The 10,973-nt window shown below is 44.4% G+C and overlaps 1 non-coding gene across 1 annotated transcript; it reads left to right on the plus strand.

Moving 5' to 3' along the window:
• The first annotated feature begins 10,549 nt into the window (after positions 1–10,549).
• On the plus strand, positions 10,550–10,653 carry LOC121436613. Its single transcript, XR_005972714.1, has one exon. It is a non-coding gene; the product is annotated as a U6 spliceosomal RNA (small nuclear RNA).
• The last annotated feature ends 320 nt before the right edge of the window (positions 10,654–10,973 follow it).

Genomic DNA, 10,973 nt, shown 5'->3' on the forward strand with positions numbered 1-10,973 from the left:
TTGTCCAGGCCCTGAGCTGATCACTAAATCTGTGTATAGAGTGGCCTCATTGGAATCTCAGAACCGTGCAGAAGATGTCTTAGGGTGTCTCATAGGAAACATAGTCCGGGATTTACTAACTACTCCATCCCCTTTCTCACTGAAGATAGATCTGCTTTCTACAGGCTGGGATGTGCCCTTGTGTCTGAGGCTAGCTGTCTTTGAACACTTTGGAGAATCTCTAAGACAGTGGCTTTGATAGCAGGATGAGTTGTTGGGATGAGATGGCCAGGGGAGGTGTGTATGATGTCTTCCACAGCTGTGTCTATAGCAAGGAAATCCAGATGTCATTGAATCCTTTCGCCTCCCAATAACCCCCTTTATAGAAGATACCATACCCTGAGACTTCTACCATCACAGGGAAAGGATTTGTCTCAACTGCGATAGCAGTGTCTGATTCATAGCTGAAAATTGGAAGCATTATTTGGGGTGGCCTTGACCTCTTCCTTTGAGGGCCTGACCTGGGAAGTGATTCCCCCCACCCCGTAGAAACCCTGAGTACCAAACTGAGGAGAATTAATGATTGAAAACATAGCACTACTGCTCACTGCATGGTCTATCCAGTGCTTATACTGATGGAGGCACTGCTGACAGAAAGTGGGATCTTCTATCAACAGGACTCAATTGATTTTATTTGTTCATCCTATGGAACTCCTGGAGTTCTGTGTAGTTGGTTTTTACACTTTTGACTCTTTACTCTTTGATCCTTAGGATCCCACCACCCAGCTTCCAAATAAATCACACACAAAAGCTTATTACTTATAAATGCCGGGACTTAGCTTTGCTCATTCCTACCCAGATTTCCTTAAATTTTCCCTTTTACCTGTTGCCTCTATGATTTTTCCTTTTTCTACTTCTGAATATCTTATTTCACTCTTAACTCTTGGCTGACTGTGTGGCTGGCCCCTTGTGTCCTCCTTCCCTTGTTCTCTCTTGATCCTTGATGTAACACATCTTAATATCCCACAACATTCCTGGGTGATGACTATGCAGTCTACACCTGCACGGGTCTTTTTGCTTTGAGTCTCTTTCATCTTCTGGCCTGCTGAGCAGCACATCAGAATGTGTACTTGTCACGAACAGGATGTCTCATCAGTACAAATGTATCTGCCTTGTTTCTCAGGCATATGATGACTATAAGATAACTTACACATCTACACGAAATTTTGTGCCAAAATGAGCTGTGTGGGGACATTCCTGGGAACTTCTAAGATAGTGTCTTTGATAGTACAATGGGATTGGGCAGCAGGCATGGTACTATCCTCTATAACTATGTTCCCTACTGTGAAAGGACCCTTCTTCTACAGTAGGACTCTTTCGTGTCCACATTGGAAGAAGAATCCTATCCTTATTAAGGGATGGCCTTAACTATCTCCTTTAGTCAATCCTGGGTACCATAAGCCACCTGGCAACAAGAAGCTACTGACTTTGAAACGTTTAGGGCTGAGTGGATAGAGAAATGAAGTGTCTGAAGCTGAGTTTTCTGTCACTGCAATCTCAATTTAATCAAGATGGCCTCAGCTACCACAGACAGAACAATGGGAGGGGGTCTGAACTTCATTGTGTTCTCTGCTTAGTGAACACAAAGATCCATTGGGTAGGCAGGATGATCATACCAAATCCATCCAGGAGCCTTTTGAAACCATCATCTGTTTAGAGTTTTCTCTAATTGAAGGCTGTTATTGGGAGGGTTTGATGGGTAAAGATCTCCTGAGATAGTTCCTCATGAAGTCGCATTGTTCTGGCACTACAGCAGAGAGGTCGTTGGTGGGGTACAGCAAGAGGTGGAAAAGTGCATTCAATATGGCACAGCTCTGGAGGTTGAACTTCAGGAGTGGAGGTGCTGGCAATTGTAGAGTAAGGTAAATGGAAGAAGCAAATGATGGAAACTGCTTTACAAAAAAAAAAAATCTCTTCCCTACAAATATGAGAGCAAGGAAAGAGCTCTCGATTGAGAAAAGCATTATGGAGTTAGCAAGAAACCTGGCTCTAGAAATATGCCCAAGACCCACAGGGATGAACCCAGCTGAGACCCTAAGCAATAGAGGAGAGGGTGTCTGAACTGACCTTACCCTGTAGTCAGACTGATTATCTTAAATATCAGCAAAGAACCTTTGTCCAACAACACATGGGGAACAGAGGAAATGACTCACAAAGGAGCACTGGACTGAGCTCCCAAGATCCAGTTGAAGAGTGGAAGGAGTGAGAGTATGAGCAAGGAACTCAAGACAATGAGGGGGTCATCCACTGAGACAGTTTGCTTTGAGCTAATGGTAGCTCACCAATTCCATGTGGACCGGGAGAGAATGAGCATGGGAACAACCCAACCCCCAGAAGTGGGTTGACAGCTGGGGCAGACTGAGGGACCACTGATAGTGACAATGGGATGTGTCTCTACTGCATATACCGGATTCATGGGATCCTATTCTCTTTGGATGTAAACCTTGCTCAACCTAGACATAGTAGGGAGGGCTTTGGACTTTCCACAGGGCAGGGTGTATGGCACTCTCTTAGGGTTGGACGGGTGAGGGGAGGGTCTGTGTAGGGAGAGGAAGGAGACTGGAAGGAGGGGGGTGGTATTTTTTTTTTAAGTAAAGAAAAATACCTTCCCATAAGAGGTACAGGACAGGTTGATTAAATGATTAAGATGAATGAGTGAGATAAATAACAATAAAACAGTTAAGTAGTGGGATCTACTGAGGTAGATAAGGCTGTCCCCTTACCCTGACAATAGGGAAACTAGGAGAGCTAGGCCCCTAGAATTCCCTCAGTACTGAGTATGTAGCTCTGGTGTCCAAGAGAAAGGAAATGCAGCTACATGCAGCAACATACCTTCAAACTTAAACTGGTTCCTCTTGTCTCTGGCTACTAACTACCAGAGAATTTTAACACACTGAAGAAATGTAATAAAATATTGAGTGACAGAAGTTAGAAACTCTACTTTTCAAGAGTAACTGAGTTTGGTAATTGGCTTGCAAAAGAGAATCTTTCAAATTTAAGTCACAATCTAACATAACATCTGGGTAAATGCCAGAATATACTAAGAACTTGGTGCCATAATATGAATACCTCATTGCTCAGGGGCTTGTGAGCTTTGGACAAAGCTATATTCATAATTAGGAGTTTTTTTTAGAGGGAAAGCTGCGGTACAAGATGAACCTATGGGTCAGAATGGTTCATTCCAAGAACTTTCATGCCCCCTTTATTCCTGCAATGGATATAACTTTGCTCTTTGTTCTTCTGAACCACTTTTGTTTTGAGGGTGGATCAGGATGCTCTCAAGCATCCATCAGGAATTACTTGGTTTTCCATTGTCACCCATTCCTGTAGCTATTTGCTTGTCAAGTTCACTATATCTGGAATGAACTGCTATTAAGAAATGTTGGGCACAGCTGTGTTTTTTTGCTTTGTGGAAAGTGTGGATCCAGCTCTAGTGCAGACCTTTGAGATAGGAAGGCACATGCCTTCGCCTTGATTTTTTTTCCCCCTTCCAACATACCAAGAAACACAGCACATTTATTATGTGCAATGGACAGAGAGTAGGCGGTCTTTGTGGGGAGCAGTCTCAGGCTGCACTAATCCCTAGGATTTCATCCATCCTCCACTCTAGGCTTCCATTCTCCTTACCATGGAGCAACCTTGCCTGGTTTATTGCCAGCCTGTGCAGAGTCTGTTCTCCAGGTCACAGACCCAGGACTGAAAACTATTAAGGTAGAAGATTGTAACAAAACAGGTTGTCTTGGTTCTTTGTTCTGAGCTCCTCGATATACTTAGGTCAAAAACAAAGTTGGTCCAATCTGTCTACAAGTATTTGGCCCCCGTCATAGACTCCAGAAGGGCAGGGTATATCTCCCGGATCAGCTGGTCAGTTTGGCTCTTGTGGTGAAGAAAGTTGCTTCAGGACAAACAGAGTTTATTATTTAGAAACTGACCTTGAGCAAGGAGCATTGGCTCAGGGCAGGCATGAAAATACTAAATTCATGACCTTCAGTTCCAGTTTGCATGTGTCTTTGATTCTTTAAGGAACAATCCAATTGGTTTAAGCCACTCACAAAGGTGCCAAACTCAGGTATAGATGTTTGAGCTCAGAAAATTTCAGGGACTGGGGCAGGTAATCAAGTCTGTGAGAGGGGGCAGTAAGTGATGGAGTGGGTCTGAACCCCAGCTTTCTGATGTTCCCCACCCTGGGGCAAGCCTTATGTGAAATAAGCACATCTACTTCATTAAGCAGAACCTCAAGGTCTCCAGGTGGGCTAGTCTTTCTCAGTGATCAACATGAAGACGTGGAAAGGGCCACGCAGGTACCATGGCCCTCAGCACATGTGCATGTCTGTTCAGGAAGGCCACCTCAACATTGGCAGGGAGAAGCATCCTGGGGCAAGTTCTTCAGAGCAGAAATGGCCAAGCCTCCTTCAATAGAGCAAGCACTCTACTGCAAACTGCTGGATGGTTGTTGGGGCTTGGTCTCCCGTTATGACTGTTTTCAGAATGATCCTGATTTGGACACTGGTGAGAGGCCTGTAAATCCAGGCAGTGGCCTGCTGTGGTTCCAGGCTTGGTGACTCTTTGTGTTGGATCTGAAGGTTGGAAGACACATGACTTTGATTTAGATACTGAGGTGGGAAGATATACACAGCTAATCAAAATCTTTTTTTTGAGTCTATAAACCTTTCTTAGATTTCACCTTTGCTCCCACTGTGGAGGGCGGCAAAGTTGCCTAAGCATACAGAGAAAAATGCTTGCGAACTCAACTCTTTGGAGAGTTGAGGAATCGCCACTTGTCTTCAATGAGGGCCTTGGTCATCATCAGAGGGTGCCCTTGGCTGTTGTTGTGTCTCCAAGAACACAGGGGAAACTCCCGTGGGAAACTCCTGAGGGAAACTGACTTCCGAAGACTCCCGGCAGGGATCCAGTGAAACTCTAGCTGGACATCATCTGTGATGGGTTCCCAGGAAACTCTCCTTTAGGAAATGGAGAGAAGCCATGATACCAATGCTGGTACTGGGAAAAGTTCAATTCTGTTGGAGCTTGAGGGTACTCGGGGGACAGCTGGTAACAGGCTGGGAAGTATCTTTCTTGGGGTCTGTGGCCCAGGAATCCTGTACAGGGACTGTGCATAAGGAGAAAACAAGGGTTCGGCCCTTGGTCTCTCATCACGCAGACTCCCGTGCAGGTTCTTCAGAGTCAGCAGCAGGTCGAAATAACTATCCCAGGGCTTCCACAGGCCCCACTGGTAGAGTCGCTGGCAGAGAAGACTGGTCTTTTCGTGGATCTTCGTGCCTGGGTGACCGACTTCCTGTTCAACTACTTCCCACTCCAGCAGGAAGATCCTGATTTGAGAGTCCGTCCACGGGCCATGGGAATGATCTGTGGGCCTTAGTCCTTCCTGCTGCCCGTTCACGTCCGTACTGACTTCTTGGCTATTTCTCAAGATATTGTCGGCATTTGTTCTGCTCTGGTCCTGCATAGTCCTCCTGAGATTGCTCTGCTCCACGGAGTTAGGGACCTGGGCTTCTCAGGGTGCTGTTGGGCTCTCAGAGTCTAGAGTGTGGAGGAAGACCTCTGCTCACTTTCCTGGCCTCTGCAGGTCAGAGACTCTCTGGACAGCTGGCTCCTTATAAAGCTCTTGTTAGTGATTCCTAATCAAAATCTTGAGACAGGCAGTCATACCTTTAATATGGGTCACAGTCTCTGTTGGAAGTCTGGATGTAAGCAAAAACAGGAGGAGATCTTTTACTTTGTTTGCTTGCCCTTGCATGGCTAGCACATCCATTTCCTCACATATGTTGGAGCCTACTTCTTTGGGTATCCAACCTATCTAGAAAGCCAGCTGAGACATCCAGTCATATTGGACTGGGCAACTACTAGGATCTAGAACTTTCTGTTCACAGCTAGCCATTGCAGGACTAGTAGAATTACCCAGATTTCAAAGAAAGGTCTTCGAGGCCAAGGAAGTGCTCATCAGGGCTGAGTCCTTCAGAGATCTTCCTACCAGACCACGTGCAAAGTCGTGGCAGTGAAGGTCATTGGAGATACTAGGAATGTGGAATTCCTCCTGACAAGGGAAGCTACAATGAGCAGAGCCGGCAAACAGAAGTCATAGTGTTGGCTCCTACCAAAAAGTCCACAAGAATGGGCTTCCCAAACCTTTTGACGCTTACAACATGCTTACCATGTGCCCTACCTGGTGGATATGAACTATAGGAATAGAATTACCCTCATGGGTTTCAGTCTTGACTTAGTCTGATCTTTTAGTCACTGTCCTTCCTCTCCTTTGGGAGCCATGTTTGTTCTCTGCTATTGTACCTTAGAAGAATCAATATATGAACCTCATGATTTTTTTTATATTGACTCATAGCTATGTCTTTCCCTGAGTCCTAGAGAAGAATTTGATATTGGATCTTGTTTAAAACCTTGTGAATTTGTTACTCAAACTCTGGTTTGTGGGAGGCACAAATGCTTGTTTCTGCTATAACACACTTAAAAGGCTGTCGGTATCTTATCCTGTTCGTTCTTGGTGATGTAAGAGCACTTAACTGCTTATCATAGTGCAAAGATTTTTTTCTCTTGGATGACATGGGGGCTGTGATTACTTGCTGGCCATCGCTTGTCTCAATTGTTTAGCAAAAGGCTGTAGCTTAAGTAAACTCCAAGTCCATAAAAGAGCATCCATATCTCCTAGATCTTCCCATTGAGGGGTTCTAGGATCTAGGTAACCTCAAGGACAAGCACTCACTGCTGACCCTTTTGTTCTCAACAGTAGGAGCTGGTTTGTTTGAACTCAGAAAAAACATATCAGGAGAGATGTACAAAAGTTCAGAGCCCCAGCTATACCTAGATACCAAGATATGGTTTTGAATTTAAGAGGACCTTTAGATTTGACACTAATTTAGACTGGGTATTGTAGTTTGAGACATCCCCCCCCCCCACCTTACAATACGTCTTGGCATTCAAATATTTGATCCCCAGTTGGTGGCCCATTTGGGAAGGATTAGGAAGTGCCACATCTGATCTCTCTGGGTCTCCAACTGTAAGGCCTGCATTACTCTCGGCCCAGTTCATGTACCACTGTGCCATTTGCGAGCAGGGGCAAGGGACTAAAGATTGAAAGAACACTCACGAGACCTTGGTCATTCTAAAGGAGATCATCTGAATGTCGTTTATTCCAACTTAGGAAAAACCTTAAATACTTAGCTGCTGCACAGTGGACTACCCCCAGGCAGGTGGGAAATTACCATGCCCAAGGTGGAGTAAACAATGGCCCTATAGCTAACCACCATTGGGGCAGAGGGAGCATAGGAACAAACAAGGTATTTAGCTGGCTGACAAAAACTGTCCTGAAGATAAAACCCAGAGGCAGGGATAGACCCATGGGTCTTACAAGGAAGGTCTGGCATTACTGGGGAAAGTGTGTCACTGGGGATGGGCTTTGAGGTTGCAAAAGAAAAAAAAAAACCCAAAGAAACAGAAAACAAACAAAAAGTAAGTTGGCACCATCTTGAGTGTGCTCTATACCTCCTGCTTGCTTTAAGATGTGCGTTCATAGCTATTTCTGCCACATGATGTAGCTCAGCCATCATGGTCACTCAACCTTCTGGAACCTTGAGCCCCACAAAGACCCTTCCTATAAGCTGCTATGGGTGTGGTGTTTTAAAACAATGATAGAAAAGCAACTGCTGGAGATTCTAACCTCTTTTCCTCACTTTAATCAAAATGTTAGACAAATTTCATACAAATTTGGGTCTTATGAAGTGGCACTTTGGGTAACATGTAGCAGGGAGTTTATCACCAAAATGGTGTTATATCCACGCTTTCTGTTAATTGAGGCCTGCTATAATAAACTTCAACAGGCAACATGCCTTCAAACAGTAAGCCTGCTTCTCTGGCCCCTGGCTAATATCTACCAGAGATTTCTTTCTTAAACACTGCAGTAATGCAATCCAACAATATTGAAAAGTGGAGTTTGTTTCTCACTTCTGTCACTCAAGAGTAACTGAGTTTTGATAGTGTCTTGGAAAAGAGACTCTTTCAAGTTTAAGTCACAATCTACTATAACCTACAGGTAAACGCAAGAAAGGTCTAAGAACTTGGTGCCTCAGGATGAATATTTCGTTGTTTAGGACTTGTGAGCTGTAGACAAAGCTATATTCAAGATTATGAGCTTTTTCTTGCTTTCTTGCTTTCTCTTCCTTTCTCGCTTTCTAAAGCAAAGCTGGAGTAGATGGTCCTATGGGGTCAGATTGGTCCATTCCAAGAAGTTCCATGTCCCGTTTATTCCTGCAATGGATATAACGTTGATGTTTGTTCATCTGAAGCACTTTATCTTTGAGGGTGGATCAGGCAGCTCTCGAGCATCCATCAGGAATTATGCGGTTTCCCATTGTCACCCATTCCTGGGGCTCCCCTGGTGGGAAGGCTATTTGCTTGTCAAGTTCACTGTATCTGGAATCCAGTTCTAGTCCAGAGCATAGAGATGGGAAGGTACATGTCTTTGCCTTGATTCCCCCCTCCAACACACCCAGAAACACTGCCTCCTTTCTGTTCATAGCACATAATAAATGTGCTGTCGTTTTGGGGAGCAGTCTCGAGCTGCAATAATAATAATAATAATCCCAGAGGATTTCATCCATCCTCCACTCTAGGCTTCCATTCTCCTTACCATGGAGCAACCTTGCCTGGTTTATTGCCAGCCTGTGCAGAGTCTGTTCTCCAGGTCACAGACCCAGGACTGAAAACTATTAAGGTAGAAGATTGTAACAAAACAGGTTGTCTTGGTTCTTTGTTCTGAGCTCCTCGATATACTTAGGTCAAAAACAAAGTTGGTCCAATCTGTCTACAAGTATTTGGCCCCCGTCATAGACTCCAGAAGGGCAGGGTATATCTCCCGGATCAGCTGGTCAGTTTGGCTCTTGTGGTGAAGAAAGTTGCTTCAGGACAAACAGAGTTTATTATTTAGAAACTGACCTTGAGCAAGGAGCATTGGCTCAGGGCAGGCATGAAAATACTAAATTCATGACCTTCAGTTCCAGTTTGCATGTGTCTTTGATTCTTTAAGGAACAATCCAATTGGTTTAAGCCACTCACAAAGGTGCCAAACTCAGGTATAGATGTTTGAGCTCAGAAAATTTCAGGGACTGGGGCAGGTAATCAAGTCTGTGAGAGGGGGCAGTAAGTGATGGAGTGGGTCTGAACCCCAGCTTTCTGATGTTCCCCACCCTGGGGCAAGCCTTATGTGAAATAAGCACATCTACTTCATTAAGCAGAACCTCAAGGTCTCCAGGTGGGCTAGTCTTTCTCAGTGATCAACATGAAGACGTGGAAAGGGCCACGCAGGTACCATGGCCCTCAGCACATGTGCATGTCTGTTCAGGAAGGCCACCTCAACATTGGCAGGGAGAAGCATCCTGGGGCAAGTTCTTCAGAGCAGAAATGGCCAAGCCTCCTTCAATAGAGCAAGCACTCTACTGCAAACTGCTGGATGGTTGTTGGGGCTTGGTCTTCCATTGTGACTGTTTTTTCAGAATTAATGATCCTGATTTGGACACTGGTGAGAGGCCTGTAAATCCAGGCAGTGGCCTGCTGTGGTTCCAGGCTTGGAGACTCCCTGTTTTGGATCTGAAGGTTGGAAGACACAGGCCTTGCTTCAGATACTGAAGCGGAAGATGTACACCTCTAATCAAAATCTTGTGACAGGAAGTCTTTAATATTAGTCACACCCTCTGTGGGAAGTCTGGATGTAAGCACAAAAAAAAGAGGAAATCGTTTGCTTTTTTTGCCCTTGCATGGCTAGCACATCCATTCACTCACCTATTTTGGAGCCTACTTCTTTTGGTATCCAGTCTATCTAGAATGCCAGCTGAGACATCCAGTCATATTGGACCAGGCAACTACTAGGATCTAGAACTTTCTGTTCACAGCTAGCCATTGCAGGACTAGTAGAATTGCAGCCTGTTAGGCACTCTTTGTCCCTCTCTCATCACCTGACTCATTCATGCCCCATCATTTTCCCTTGTGCTTTCCCCATCTCATTTCTGAGTTTTGTTAGTGTCTTGCAAAAGAGAATCTTTCATATTTAAGTCACAATCTACCATAATCTCAGAGTAAATGCCAGAAAGGCCTAAGAACTTGATGCCATACGATGAATACCTCAGTGTTCAGGGCTTGTGAGCTGTGGACAGAGCTATATCCATGATTATAATCTCTCTCTCTCTCTCTCTCTCTCTCTCTCTCTCTCTCTCTCTCTCGCTCTCGCTGGAGTAGATGATGAACCTATGGGGTCAGATTGGTCCATTCCAAGAAGTTTCATGTCCCTGTTATTCCTGCAATGGATATAACTTTGCTGTTTGTTCTTCTGAACCACTTTTGTTTTGAGGGTGGGTCAGGATGCTCTTAGGATCAATCAGGAATTATTTGGTTTCCCATTGTCACCCATTCCTGAAGTTCCCCTGGTGTGATGGCTATCTTTGCTTGTCAAGTTCACTATATCTGGAATGAACAATAAAGCAATGTTGTGCATGCCTATGTAGGCAGCACATATACTAAAATTGGAATGATACAGAGAGATTAGCATGGCCCTTCTGGAAGGATGATACACAAGACATTTTCCACATAAATTTTTAAGTTTTTACTTTGTTTGATAAAGAGATCCATTCCAAAATAATATCTTCCCTCTGCATTAAAATTCCTATAGGAGAAATTCTGGAAGGCAATATGACTAGAATACAGCTAAGATTTGAATTCGCCCTATGCACTTGTGCCTCCTGTAATTTTTCCTCATTCATTGTCTGTTCCTTTTCTGCTTCAGCTGTTAATTCTCTAGGACTATTGAAATCTTTGTCACCATCTAAGGTTTTGTTTAAATAAATTATTAGATCAGGTATTATCCCAACAGCTGATCATGGACTGAAAATGTCTCCTAACAGTCTTGAAAATCA

This window comes from Microtus oregoni, unplaced genomic scaffold (assembly GCF_018167655.1).
Source record: "Microtus oregoni isolate MIOR12 unplaced genomic scaffold, Mior012 000049F_ref0000343, whole genome shotgun sequence".
Classification (NCBI taxonomy): Eukaryota; Metazoa; Chordata; class Mammalia; order Rodentia; family Cricetidae; genus Microtus; species Microtus oregoni.